The following is a 14,848-nucleotide window of genomic DNA, read 5'->3' as shown; positions in this document are numbered from 1 at the left end:
GGAGGAGAGATAATGACATTAATATAACTAAGAGGTAATGAAATCCACATCTTCCATACATAATTTATCTGATCTACTCTGACAATATCACTAGTATATTAAACATCAAAGTTGTATTTGATGCATTCCAGGGAATTCAATATTTGACCTTCATTGAAATTGATTAGAAAGTAGTACTTTTCACATTTCATTTCAGACATTTAGAATAAGAAGTGAGCTTGCTTTTCTAGCTACAACTCAGAAAAAACAACTAATGAATTCATCAAGTATTTATTCAGCACCAACTTAGTATGCATGGGCCTGTGCTTAGAGATATTAGGATTAAAGCTTGGACCTGCACGATTCTTGAAGTACATTTTAGGCGTCATGTAATTCATACAAATGCCCTATTGAGCACCTATTCTGGTCGAGGCAAAAAAGGCTGTTTTGACATAATTATTTTGAGATTGCCGCTTGGTAATTGCCACTTTCACTCCTTTTTTTTTTTTTTTTTTTCCTTCACGGGGAGTACAAAATTTTCTGAACTCTTGTCACTGGTATTTAATGAAAAGTAATAGAAACTGATTGTCACGCAGAACACAAAGAATGTAATTGGTTTCACAATTACTTAGTGCTCCTAAAAATTTACAAACCATGGGGGCTTCTAGCTAGTTGTGGCAGATTTTAAAAAAAAGAAAAAACATGATTATACCTTCAATCCCCCTCAAATTCCCACTAAGACGACAGTAAGAGAATAAAACACACATCAACAAGGACTAGGAGAACAAAAGAGGAAATAGCAATATTTTGAAAGCCAGAGAGCAGGTGGATGGGCAATAGCTGACTTACTAGACAGGAGAAAGCTGAATGGCAAGAGCCTGTAACAAGTAAAGCCAAAAATCAGGTTTAATGGAGCCACAGAGGCCTGGAGAGTCTCAGCAATAGAGACACCAGCTGCCTCCGAAGGGGTGTGGGCAGGACTGAAACCAGGTGGAGTGGTTGAAAGTCTGTTTAAGAAGTAATTCGAGGGCCGGCCCCATGGCTTAGCGGTTAAGTGCGTGCGCTCCGCTGCTGGCGGCCTGGGTTCGGATCCCGGGTGCGCACCGACACACCATTTCTCCGGCCATGCTGAGGCCGCGTCCCACATACAGCAACTAGAAGAGTGTGCAACTATGACATACAATTATCTACTGGGGCTTTGGGGGAAAAATAAAATAAATAAAAATTAAGAAGAAGAAGTAATTTGATCTAGATTCCCTACAGTTTCTTACACTGCCAGCGACTATCCCTTCCCTACTCAGTACAAGACTGGAGGTTTATTCTCAAAAGAGGTTGAATGAGAAGGTCCTGGACTAGGGAACACTGGGCATAGCTGAAAGCACTCGTGACGTTTGGGACCAGGGAGACTAAGGGGGGCATCTACAAACCAAATAGAGGAACCACCAGCACCATCTTCCTCTCACTCCTAGGATGCCGGCAGCCAGGATTGCTCATGCAGTGGCATGAGAAAGGAAGCTTCCTCTTTGGGTAAACTGATCAGTGCAAGAGACAGTATCTACAGATACTGTGTTAGGCAAAATAATGTCCACATCCTAATCCTTGAAACCCGTGAATGTGTTAGGTTACACAGCAAAAGGGAATTAAGTTGGCAGATGGAATTAAGGTGGCTAATCAGCTGACCTTGACATAGAGAGAGTGTCCTGGGTTATCCAAGTGGGCCCAATGTAGTCACCATGGTCCTTAAAAGTGCAAGAGAGAGGCAGAAGAGGTCAGAGTGATGTGAAAAGGACTTGACCCACTGTTACCGGCTTTGAAGATGGAGGAAGGGAGCTAAAAGCCAAGGAATACAAGTGGCTTCTAGAAGCTGGAAAAGAGAAGGAAACAAGTTCTTCCATAGAGTCTTTAGAAAGGAATGCAGCCCTGCCAACACCCCAATCTTAGCCCAGCAAGACTGTATCAGACTCTGACTTCCAGAACTGTAAGGTAATAAATTTTTGTTGTTTTAAGCTGCCAAGTTTGTGGTAATTTGTTATTGCTGCAATAGAAAACTAATGAAGATATTGACTGTTGGGAGGACCCAACAAAACACCAGATCACCCTACAGTGAATCTCATCAGTTGCAAATCTGACCCATACACTCTGGGCTGCCATTAGCTTTTCAGGACTTCTCTTGAAAATAGACAGCCAAGGAGTAACAGATATTTGAAAAAATATCTAACATAAAAAGGCAAAATCCAAAATTAATACACATCACAGAGGGAAGAGACCATGCAGGAAGCAGAAGAAAATGTAAAACAAAACAAGAAAAACTCTCAGAGAAATAAGAGACAATATTGCATCCATGGAACAAGAACAGAATGCTCTTAAAAAAGAACATTCAGAAGACTTAATGAGCTCTTAGAATTTAAAAATATAATAGAATAAATATTAAATAGATAGAGAAATAAAGTGTAAAAACCTCCAAAAAAGAAGACTATGGCAAGCCACAGACATCAGTCTCTGTTAAAGGTATCCAGAATAACGCCTGCTTCAATAGATACCAAGTGAAATTTGGAAGAAAACAAGAGGGTAAAACTGATTACTATGCTTGGAAACACTTGGTAATCCAGGACAAAAATAAATACAACACACTCAAATATAGGATGATAGTTCATGTGACCAACAGAGATATCATTTGTCAGATTGCTTATGCCCGTATAGAAGAGGATATGATAGTCTGTGCTGCTAATGCACATGAACTCCCAAAATATGCTGGGAAGGTTTGCCTGACAAAGTATGCTGCAGCTTATTGCACTGGCCTGCTGCTGGCCTGCAGGCTTCTCAATAGGTTTGGCATGGACAAGATCTATGAAGGCCAAGTGGAAGTGACCAGAGATAAATACAGTGAAGAAAGCAGTCACGGTCAACCTGGTGCCTTTGCCTGCTATTTGAATGCAGGCCTTGCCAGAATGACTACTGGAAACAAATTTGGGGGGTTCCTGAGGGGAGTTGTGGATGGAACCTTGTCAATCCGTCTCTGTACCAAATGATTCCCTAGTTATGATACAGAAAGTAAGGAATTCAGTGCAGAAGTACATCGGAAGCATGTCATGGGTCAGATGTTGCAGATGATATGCGTTATCTAATGGAAGAGTATGAAGATGCTTACAAGAAACAATTCTCACAATACATAAAGAACAATGTAACTCCAGACGTGATGGAGGAGGTATACAAGAAAACTCATACTGTTATATGAGAGAATCCAGTCTATGAGAAGAAACCTAAGAAGGAAGTTAAAAAGAAGAAGTGAAACTGTTCCAAAATGTCTCTTGCTCGGGAGAAAGATGGAGTAGCTCACAAGAAGGCAAGCTTCCTCAGAGCTCAAGAGTGGGCCCCGGGAGCTAAACCAAACCACAATTTTCTGTGAAGATTTTTCAGATCAAGACAATAAACTTATTGACCAAGCAGCTAAAAAAAACCAAACACCCTCATAAAAGTAAAACAGTTTTAAAATAAGAAAAAAATACGATGAGAAAATAAGAGTATTTGTAAAGAATGTCCAACGGAAGTCCCAGAATAAAGTAGAAAAGTTACGAGACTGAACGAGTCGATGCACCTACAACATGAATGAAAGAAGTAGAGATGATTCTAAAAACTTCTGGAGAAGAAAACCTGGTTATGGAGAAAGGATCAGACAACAGAATGGCCTCGGAGGTCTTAAAAATAATAACAGGAGGTAGAAGGGCAATGCCTTAACAATTCTGAAGAAAATAATTTCCTCCTCAGAATTCCCACCCAGGCTGTCAAACAAGTCTGCCAGTGGGGCAGCATTTTCAGTCATTCAAAGTCTCAAAAAGTTGCCTCCCGTGCACTGTTTGTCAGGAATCCACTACAGGACATGCTCCTCCAACATAGGGAGAAAACTCAGAAAGAAGACACTATTAGCCAAGAAACAGGATACTCTACAGAAGAAAGTAGCCAGGGAACCTCAGAGTGATTACTATGTAGCAGGCCCAAAGAACACCCAGTGCTGGTGAGAATAGAAGGACATGGGGCTCCAGGGGATGAGTCTAGGGTCGGGGAGGATACAGAATTCATCTGCTGTACTTGTTCTTAGCAAATGTATGCTTACTGCAGAAGTTTGGAACCAAATTTGTGGTTAAGTCCATAGAAAAACCAAGCAAACAACTCAAAATGAGACAATTATTTACTCTGAGGATGGGAGCAGAAATCCTTATATAAGAAAGAAAATATAATCCTAGTTCACTATGAGATCTAATTACAAATAAATGTCCATCATTACAATAGGGTGAATACTGAATACTGATTGAACTCCAATTGGTGATATATGATATGATATGGCTATATAAAGAGAATGGCGGGGAGCGGAGGTTCAGTGTGTATATATACTATTTGTGTGTGGTAAATGGAAAAAATAGCCACAATTCTCCTCTCCTTGGATGCTTCTCAATGTGGCTTTATAGCATCTCTTGTCAAGAAGTGGAGTCTATTTCTCCTCCCCTCAAATCCAACTGGCCTCGGGAGAGAAGGCAGTGGGAGTACCAGAGAGCAGCTCCGAGCCTGAGCCTCCAGAAGCTTCACGTGCTTGTACTTGCGTCATTCCACCCTGCCCGTCCTGTATGTGAACAAACCTGGCTTAGCCTGCTGGAGGATGCAAGACCACATGGCGCTTGGAAGAGCCACCCCCATTGAGGCCGCTTAGGCCAGCCAGCCCCCAGGCAACCTGGTAACTGACCACAGCTGCACGAATGAGCTCAGCCAAGACCAGAAGGATTGCCCAGTCCAGCCCAGTCCAGTTCAAATTGCTGATCCACAGAACTGTGAGTAGATAAATGGGTGCTTTAAGCCAATATGTTTTGGGGTGATTCGTTACACAGCAAATTTTTTTTGATATTGTGTATATGTGAACATGTGTGTCTGCAGGAAGGTGTTAATGCAATAAAGCTAAGTTTTTATGTTCTATAATGGGAAATCGATACATCTATGTAAATCTGAAAAATCAAGAAACACAGCAGAAGCCGTTTATTTAGAAACATGAGGACAAAACCAGTGAATAGATTTTAAAGTGGATGTCTGTGGAGTGGCAATCAGGGGTTAGGAGGGATAGAGTAAAGGATTGTACTTTTTCATTAAAGGCTTTGTAGGATTGATTTTTAAAAATTATGTACGCATTTCATTTTGACAAAATTGCAAACTAAGTGGAAACAAAAAAGAAAAATAGCTCAACTTCCAAGTTATTGATAGTCAGCTGGGGTAGAGCATCTGCCACCATCAGTAATAGTCATGTGTTCAACACATGCCCTGGTGGCTGGAGGAATTTCCTGCTAAGGCGTTGCCACAACCAACCCAATTTTCCCTTTGGATTAGTATTCAGTCTTCATGCTTGCATACTTGTGGTTGGTGCACAGTGGGAGAATCGAAAAAAAGCACATGGAAAAGCTGGATGCAGAGTCTTAGATGCTGCAGGTGTCCTCCAAGTTGGTAGTCTCCATTCTAGAGTCAAATAAAGACCACAAACATTAAAAATAATGGAAAACTGGCTGCAACCAAAATCAGGGCATGGAAAAATTGGTCATTAAAAATTATTCAGTGGTAACATTGTTGAGTTGGCATGGATAAAAAGTGGAGCAAATTCCCATATTCAGCATGGTGAAGTGGCACTTCAAACAAAATGAAACATACACACACACACATGTAATGGCAGTAAAAATGGCTGTTGTCAGATGATCACTCTCTTCTTCCCTGACATTACTCTCTGTGCTTTAAATGTATTTTTCTCTTTGTAATTATTATTTTTAAGTGTTTATTAAATTCCTCCTCCCTTGTTAGGTTGGGAGGAAGTAAACAATATTTAGAAAAGGCATAGACGGTAAAAAACAAGTTACCAGATATTAAGTCGTGTGTTTGTTAGTCAGGATAGACTAGGGTATGCTGCAGTAATGAAAAATCCCAGTCTCTGTGACTTAATATCTCAGGCTACATTCCAAAGTTGGGTCTTCAGAAGGACTGTGGTTATCTGAGTCATTCGAAGATCCAAACTGATATGATGCCACTATTACTTCCTCTCAAAGCTGACCAGAAGTGACACATGTCCCTTTTGCTTATATTTCATTAGCCATTTTCACATGGCTGTGTCCAAATTCAAAAGGGTAGGAAAAGGCAATCCTACCATGTCCCCAGAGAGAGAACTGGAGTATTTGTGACATATTCCAACTCAATCTGATATTTTCCCTGCTGTTCAACATAGTCATCCTATGACCTAGAATATAAATTAATTATGTTTGTGTTTATCCAAAATATAGGAACTTTTTCTAGATGTGTTTTGCTCTAGAAAATTATTATGCTTTAGAGGCAGATGCTGAATCTGGCTAAAGGAGGAGGGCCTGGGAGGTTATATGAGGTACGAAAGTTATGTAAAGTAATGTGGTTTCCTTTTTTCCTTCCTGCGGTTTAATGATGCAGCACAGTATTTGCAGACCAATCCTGTTCTTCCTTAAGTGGTTTCTATAACAAGATAATTTTATTTCACCCGATCACTAACCAATGTATTTTTGCTTCAAAGTGGAGCCTTATTTTTGCCTAAATTTTGAAGATTGTGAATTTAAGGGAACACCACTTTCTGCCTGCTTAAGAAATAACCTGAGGTGGCCTGGAACTAAAAATGCTAATGCGTGAATAAGAAAACTTCATTTATCTAAATCTCAAAGCAACAGTTGTGCTTTGAGAAGGAGAGGTTTAGGTGAGCAGGACCTGCAAATCTGGAGGATCAAAGAATTATAGTTTTCAGATGAGACAATGTGGAGCGGGGAAGGAGTGGAGGTTTCCATCTCTGGGACCCAAAGAAGGGAACTTCCTGCAGTTACTTGTGAAGAACTTCAGTGATAAGCACTGGGCTTCTCTCTGGCATAAGGTTGGAAATAGAGAAGTAGAGGTTCCAAATATTTAGCTGAAGTTCCAAAACTCTTTGATCCTGCAACTTCAAATATGTCATGCCTCACATCCAAGTATGGTTACACCTCCTTGCTAAAATCCAAACAACCAAAAAGCTGAAATAATCAGAACTCTTGATTACATTGGAGTAAGAAAAAACACAAGGCAAGTGAACCAGTTGCAATCACGCATACCTTCAAAAGAAAAGCAATTTCCAGAATGTTACAGGATTGGGACTGATTTCAGCCGATTTCTTAACTTCTCTAAAACACATGGCACATTCAGGCAGAAATAAACTTCATTGAGATGAACCACTTACCTGACTGCTCATTTTAAACTCTAAAATGTTGATGGAAGGTTCCAACTACTCTGAATTATAAGTAACAAGGTCTTTAACTTGGGATCTAATGAGATCTGTTGTGAATACTCATACTCATGAGTATGTGCCATAAACTTCAAGCTATCTACTAAGGGTTCTGAGAATACCAGTTCTTCCTCACCAACAAGCTGGTGACGTGACAACCAGGGATCTGAAGGAGTGATCTGAGCTGGTCTGCTCTTTTGTCCCACGCCACATGCATGGGATGCTTCTAGCCTTGGGCCTTTTATATTGCAAATGGTAATTTATTGATTATAGATTGCTGTATCATATATATTCCATTATACAGACATAGATTTATAGATTATTCAGTTGTTCACTTTAAGCTCTTTTTATACTTTCTTAATTGATTTCTTTAGATCAAAATTTCTCAACTTTGGCATTACTGACATTTTGGGCAGGTAATTTTTTATTATAGAGGAGAAGGCTATCCTGTACATTTTAAGATGTTTAGCAGCATCCCAGGCCTCTACCAACTAGATGCCAGTAGCACCTACTCCCTCCAGTTGTGACAAACAAAAAATGTCTCCAGACATTGCCAAATGTCCCCTGGGGGCCAAAGTCACCCCATTTGAGAACCACCAGGCTAGACCACCACTGTCCAACACAAGTATAATACAAGACATAAGTGCGAGTCACAGAAGTAATTTTAAATTTTCTGTTAGCTACATTAAACAAAAGTAAAAAGAAACTAGCAAAATAAATTTTAATGATATTTTTTATTTAACCCAGTATATCCAAATCTTATCATTTCAACACGTAACAATATAAAAAATTATTCATGAGATATTTTTCATACTTTTTTTGCATACTAAGTCTTTGAAATCTGGTATGTATTTTACGCTGACAGAACATCTCAATTTGGATGAGCTTCACTTCAAGGGCTCAGTAGCCACATGTGGCTGGTGGCTATCTTGTTGGACAGTGTAGGTCTAGATGGCTATTATGGACCACATGTTCATGTCCCCCCCAAAATTCATATGTTGAGATCCTAACCCCCAATGGTATTAGGAGATGGGGCATTTGGGAGGTAATTGGTTAAGATGAGGTCATGAAGGTGGGGTCTCCATGAGGGGATTAGTGTCCTTATAAGAAGAAAAGTGACTAGAACTTGCTCTGTCTGTCATGTGAGGATACAACAAGAAGACTGCTGTCTGCAGATCAGGAAGAGGACTCCCACCAGACACTGGATCTGCTGGCACCTTGATCTTGGACTTCCAGCCTTCAGAACTGTGAGAAATATTTGTTGTTTAAGCCATCCAGTCTATGGTATTCTGTTATAGCAGCCTAAGCAGGCTAAGACAATGGCTCTCTTTTCTCCAGTATCTCCTGCAAAATGCTGCCTTGTTTTGCTTGTTGATAGTTTAGATACCTGGTTGTCTCCCTAGCTAGAATGTAAGTTCTAGAAAGGCAGGGACCATATCTATTACACTCAGAGCCGTAAATCTGTGTCATTGCCTAACACAGTGACTGACACAAAGTCAGCACCCATTGTTGAATGAATTTGAGTGCATACGCGCACCCATGCATGATGCCTTCTCTCTGTCGACTGTGTCCCCTTGCTTGCTGCGGTGTTGGAAAGGGCAGATAGAACTCAGGCATTTCTGTTTAGTCACTTCATGCTGATCTTGTGTGGGTACATTTGCACCTCAAGAATTGCACAATGAGAACTAAAGTCATGACTGACCACGTGCCGTGTTCTTTGATTTATCAAAAAAAAATTATATTCAGGATATGTTGATTGTTAAATACATTATGTGAAATGGCAAACATCCTAATTACCAATTTATCACAATGTTGGATTAATTAAAATTCTCAACCAAGCATTAGGTTTTCAGATGAATCCTATTATAACACTGCTTAATAGAACTGTGTGCAACAAAGAGGATGAAAGAACCCTCAGCGATGGCCTTTCTTCCCTGTGAAGAGACTGTTTTTCATTCAAGACTATCATTTAGAGAATTAAAATGGGTCACAGAATAACTCTTGTGTAGCTAGTGTAGCTGAGTCTGCTTCTTCCTCGGAGAGAATGAGCTCCTCTTCTTTGTGTGTATTTTCCTTGGTGTTGCGTCATTCATGAATCTTCTTGCCCTAACAGCCATCTCCAGAATGCTGACTGAGCTTTGCCCAGTGGTGGGTAACATCCTGGACATAATGAGGGTTAATAAGTACTTTGAGCTTAAAGTCAAGACAGCTAGACTTGATTTTATCTGTTATTGACTATCTGTCTTTAAATAAGTCATTTATTCTTGCTGTCAGTTTTTCTACCTGCAAAATGGATTTTGTAAGCAATGATCCTTACTTTATGTTTGTTGAAAATGTGATTTAAAATGTTTTTAGGCTGCAGAAGGTACATTAATTAAAACTGTTGTGATTATTCATTGGTATATAATATAAAAGATCAGACTTGCTTCTCAATGTTTTTCCCCAAACATTTTCTTGCTACCTTATTCGTTGGTAGAAGATCTCTTTTATTGTTCTTATAAGAAATCATCCTAAGACTAGTCTGTGGAGATATAGACAAACACAGTAGGACCACAGACATACAATAGACAGGCACAATTACATATGGTTTCTCTGATCTCAAGTATAATTTCAAAATAACATAAAATTAGTTCCATAAAATTATTTCCTCTTGTTTCATTGTATATTTCCAAATATATGTCTTTTTAAAAAATTTGGATAATATTTCATATTTAATGAATAGAAATTTAAAGCATTTATAGCCTTCTTTTATTATCTAAATTGAATAGGGTTAATTTCAATGAGATACAAAAGAAAAACGTGGTTAATAACAAAATATGAAAACATAGCTAGGTAAAATTAATCTGCCTATGTAAACTTAATTAAGATTTATTTTATTCAAATCGATTAGTTGCATAAAATCTGAAGGGTATTTATTTTATAGCATATTTTCATTTTGTTAAAGCCCTGATACTTTATAAATACCACAATGGCTCCAAATAGTTATTATTCTGAGATAATCAGGATATTATAATAATAGCTCAAATTTTGTGGCGAATTTATTTTCATGGATAGCCATTATTTTATAATCCATCAAGGGTTTGTCTTCAGACACAAAGAAAAAACACATACTTACCTATCTATATAAAATCTCGATGGTCTAGAAAGATGGAAGTTAGTATCACCCAACATTGGGTTGTTTGCCAAGAGGATACTTCTCTGATGAGTTTCTTATTTATCATGAGAAGTGGCATACAGGTGGAAAACATCTCTGATCGATGCCAGCACCGTATGCCTCTTGTAAAATACCACCTTCTGAGACTGTAGAGGAAAGTTCTTTATTCTCGTCTCCACCCTATTTCCTGCAACTTCTGTGAAGGCACAGAATTTAGGGAAATAGTGACGCTTCCTGGCCTAGATTTACCACCATCTGGGAACCAGAATGAGATGCCTGGAGCTGCCACCACCACTTTCATCTGCCACATTCTCAGAAATTCATCACCCACAGGGTGATTCTAGCCAATGCAAGTCACCTCATTCATTGAGAAGAGGAAAAGAAATAATGGGGAGTGAGTCCCACCAGAAAACCCTCCCAGGCTGCTTCTATTTGCTACCACATCCTGTGTAAAAATGCCTTGGGCTGACTTCCAAGGCTACCAGTAATTTGGCCCCACCTTGCCAATTTCTCTCCCTGGCCAAATTGGTCTCACTGATCCGTGAACAGACTCATCTCTGCCTCTGTCTTTATTGAGATTGGGGCTCTTCCTCTTTATCCTTCCAGGAGGCAGCCCAAGTCTCAAATCTCATAGAAGTCTTGCCTGATTCCTCCAGCTCACGCTACTGGTCCTTCCTTCTGACCTCATAATTTCCTCTGTAATAAGTAATTTAAAACCTAATTATGTGCTAGGATGTATTGTCCTTTGATTGTTTCATGTGTTAGTTTTAGTTCTCCACTTAAATTGTAAGCACCTTAGGATAATTTTTGTGACTAATGTCTATTTGCTAACCTCTCCTCACTTTCCCTTTCCTCCGGTAATGACATCAGAGCGCTAAACCCATAATAAGTGTTCAATAATTCATAGAATCTTAGAGTTGGGACTCTTAAATCCAGCTCATAGATGGGCAAGTAAACTCTGCTATATTAGAGAGGTAACTACTTCCATAGTCTGTCCTCCTTCCTCCCTTCCTTCCTTGTTTCCTCCAATCCTTCCTTTCCTCCTGTCATCCTGTCTCCTCCTCCCTTCCTTCTTTCCTTTCTTTCTTCCTCCCTTCCTCCTTCCCTTCCTTCCACATTTAATCAAAGTTGAAATCTCTCTCTTCACTTATAACTTTTATTAATTTATCCATTAAACAAAGATTCTTGAGCACCTACTGGGAGATGGACCTTGCTAGGCTCTGGGGGACTATGACCTGACTCAGTCTCTTGGGAAAGACAAACCAATGAACATGATACAAAGTGAAAAGAATTATGCTAGAGGAAGGTTTTAAATTGCTGACGGAGCACCTGCCTCCTGAGGCTGATAGCTTTGCAGTCCCGTAAGGTCAAAACAGATCATTACTAAGGCTTAACTAGCGTTGATTTGACTGTGAAGATCTGCTATAGATTCTTAGGAGGGAAATGACTAAGACTGACTTAAAATCATACAGGAAGTGGGCAATTTATGTACCAGTTGTGTACTAAGAGGTCACTGCTAAGAATATTCTTTGAAACTTTGGAACACCTTTTTCTAATTCAAACATCGATTTGCATAGTTATTATGTCCTTGGGCTAGCACATAAAAGCCGATTATATCCACTATGTACCTAAGGTTTAGCACAGGATCGTATTAGTACTATAGAATCCAACCATATATAACTAGATTTTTTTCAGAAAGCAATAGAATTCCAACTTTGCACATTGGGGCTGTGGTACCCCATCCCCTCCCACCTGCTTCCTGCTGCTCCCCTCACCCTGCCGTTACAGAGGGAGAGGGGCACCTCCTTCCCTGTTTCCCAGGGACATTGGACTATGTAGTCATCCAGCCTCTCTCATGGCAGCCTGGGACTGAAGTTTGAAGGAGGAGCAGGGAGAGCATGGGAGAAGATTAAGAGAGCTCTGGGTACCATAGCCACATTTTCTCATTTTAAACTGGGGATAAGTAGTGTGACAAAAGATTTTTGGACCATTTTCTTGGTACAAGAGGCTATCTGGGAGATGTTGTTTTGTTACCAACGTCTTGAGTTTCTAAGACATTTTATCCCTTCCTGAGTTGTGAGGATTAGAGATAATGTATGTAAAGTAACTACTTGTGTAGTAATGAAAATTACGAGCAAAATAAGTTTAATATTTATTGAGAGTTTACTATTACGATTAGATACTAATTAGACACTATTCGATATTAGCAGACGTGGATACTCTTCTAAGCTGTTCATCGTATTATCACTTTTAATTCTCAAAACAATCCAGTATACTATTGTGGCCAATTTACAGACAAGAAACTGAGACTTAGAAGGTTAAGGAAGGTCATTCAGTAAAAAAGTGGCAAAGCAGAGATTCAAAACTGGGCAGTCTGACACCATAGCCCAGTATGCTGGCTTTTGCTATTCTTGTTTGTAGGGCCAGTAGAACAAATATTTAAAATCGAGACTGCCTTAGAAAACTGGGGACACATGCTTTGGTAGTTTCCAGTGGATCAGCTAAGAAGAAGGGACAGAGGATCACGTGTGAAAGTGTAAGAGAGGCAAAGTGGGGATTAAAAGGAGAGCTGGTGGGGGAGCGCCATCTGTCCACAAATTCCAGCCCTCCTGCCCTCACTCGCCCATGCCCACGCCCAGGCCCACCAACTCACACACACACTCCCAGGGCCCATCTGACTTCCAAGGCAACTTCCTTTCTCTTCTACCCCACTGGCCTGCTATCAAACTTCCAGTTCGCACTTGCCTGGGTTTTAGAAACTAGGGTTCCTTTCCTCCTCCATCTCAGTTTTCTTGTTTTGCCGTCCTTCCAGCAAACACAGAGCAGTCTGGGGCTTTTGCCTCCTCCTTCCCCTCTTCATCATCAGTTTCAACCAGGGACAGAGATAAATTCATTAGTTAATGAAAACTAACAGCAGGCTATGCCCAGACACCATTGTTTAAAGTAAAAATTACCCTTTGTTTTAGTAAAACCCCAGCCTTCTAGTACCACTGAGGACTGGTTGCCAGAACAGAAGAAAAGTAGCCTTAGCGGTTTTTGGAAAGTGAGGCTGTGAGGTGGGCATTGGGTGAAGCTTAGGAGGCCGCTGCAGGTGGGTTGGAAGAGAAAGGAGTGTCTGGCTTCTCTGGCGCCCTCCTCCCTTTGCCTCGAACCTTTGTATGTCCTGATGTCTTAGATGCTGCCCCTGCCCAGCCCAGGGCGAGATGAGGAGTAGTGCCTGACAGCAGCAGCCAGAGAGCCAGGGCGAGGGGCTGGAACAGCTGCTCCAGGTCTGTTTATGTGCGAGGAATAGATAGAAAGTGGCCCAGCGAATTGAACTCGCCTGCACTATGTTTATTTTCATAAAATTCAAATGACCTGTTAAACTTTTAAAAATTAGATATATAATGCAGAAGCACTGTAGATAAATCAGGATGCCTGTTAATCCAGACAGCACTTTTTCTAATCTCTTTTTATTCCACCCAAATGATAGAATCTGTGGTCATCTCAGCTGCCCACTCAATGTTTGTGGTTTTATGCTAACTTCAGATTTGAAGGATAATCTCAGATTTAGATTGCCCTGGGTTCACGAATAGAGAGGACTTCAGGAACTCCTTTACTTCTAGTTCAGGCCGGAAACAGAAAGTTCCTGAAAAATAACAAGGCAAGACAAACTTTAAGAACCTGCATTTTAATTTTTCCAATTGAATGTATTTACAGCCCAGTTTCTTCTTTTCTTCCTTCTTTCCTTCCTGCCTTCCTTCCTGCCTGCCTTCTTCCTTCTTCCTTCCTTCCTTTCTTCCTTCCTCCCTCCCTCCCTCCCTTCCTTCCTCCTGCCCTCCCTTTCTCTCCCTCCCTCTCCCTCCCTCTCCCTCTTGTTCTTTCTTTCTTCTGGGCAATGATTTTGCCAACCTGTTGAAATGAGTTGTCTCAGGAGCATTAAATATTATAGCTGATAACAGTGAAAGATGAACAGGGAATTGGGCCAGAATTTTATACAGCTGAAAAATAATTCCACTGAGGGCTAGATGATATTAGAACAGAGGAATCCTGAAGTGATAATGGGAATTGTGTTCAGGTAACCTTGAACTCCCAGAGAGTGGCTTGCAAAGAAAAACTACAGTTGATGACTGCCCTTTGTGTGGAGAGAAAAGGAAAAGGGTTTTGATTTACTGCACAAAAATCACTCATTCCTTGGCTGGCCATTGGGCAGAGTTTTGGGGGACAGGACACCTCAGGACTGAAGTTTTGGGGATTCCACACCCCACGTCTATAAAGGATGGGTGAGAGTTTGAAGGGTGATCGTGCTAAATAAGAACTAAAGCCATTCCTCCCCTCACCTGGAAAGGTGTGTGACCTGTTGGAGCAAGTTTTGATCCTATTCCTGCTTATGAAGTTTTGGTGACTATGGTGTGGAACAGAGATGCTCTAGATTGTCCATA

The 14,848-nt window shown here is 40.4% G+C and overlaps 1 pseudogene; it reads left to right on the top strand.

Annotated features, from left to right (window-relative positions):
* Positions 1-2,579: 2,579 nt before the first annotated feature.
* On the top strand, positions 2,580-3,385 carry LOC131413383 (large ribosomal subunit protein uL18-like; annotated as a pseudogene).
* The last annotated feature ends 11,463 nt before the right edge of the window (positions 3,386-14,848 follow it).

Source organism: Diceros bicornis, chromosome 14, assembly GCF_020826845.1.
Source record: "Diceros bicornis minor isolate mBicDic1 chromosome 14, mDicBic1.mat.cur, whole genome shotgun sequence".
Taxonomy (NCBI): Eukaryota; Metazoa; Chordata; class Mammalia; order Perissodactyla; family Rhinocerotidae; genus Diceros; species Diceros bicornis.
Note: the sequence above shows the minus strand (reverse complement) of the source record. Positions and strands in the feature narration are given on the sequence as shown.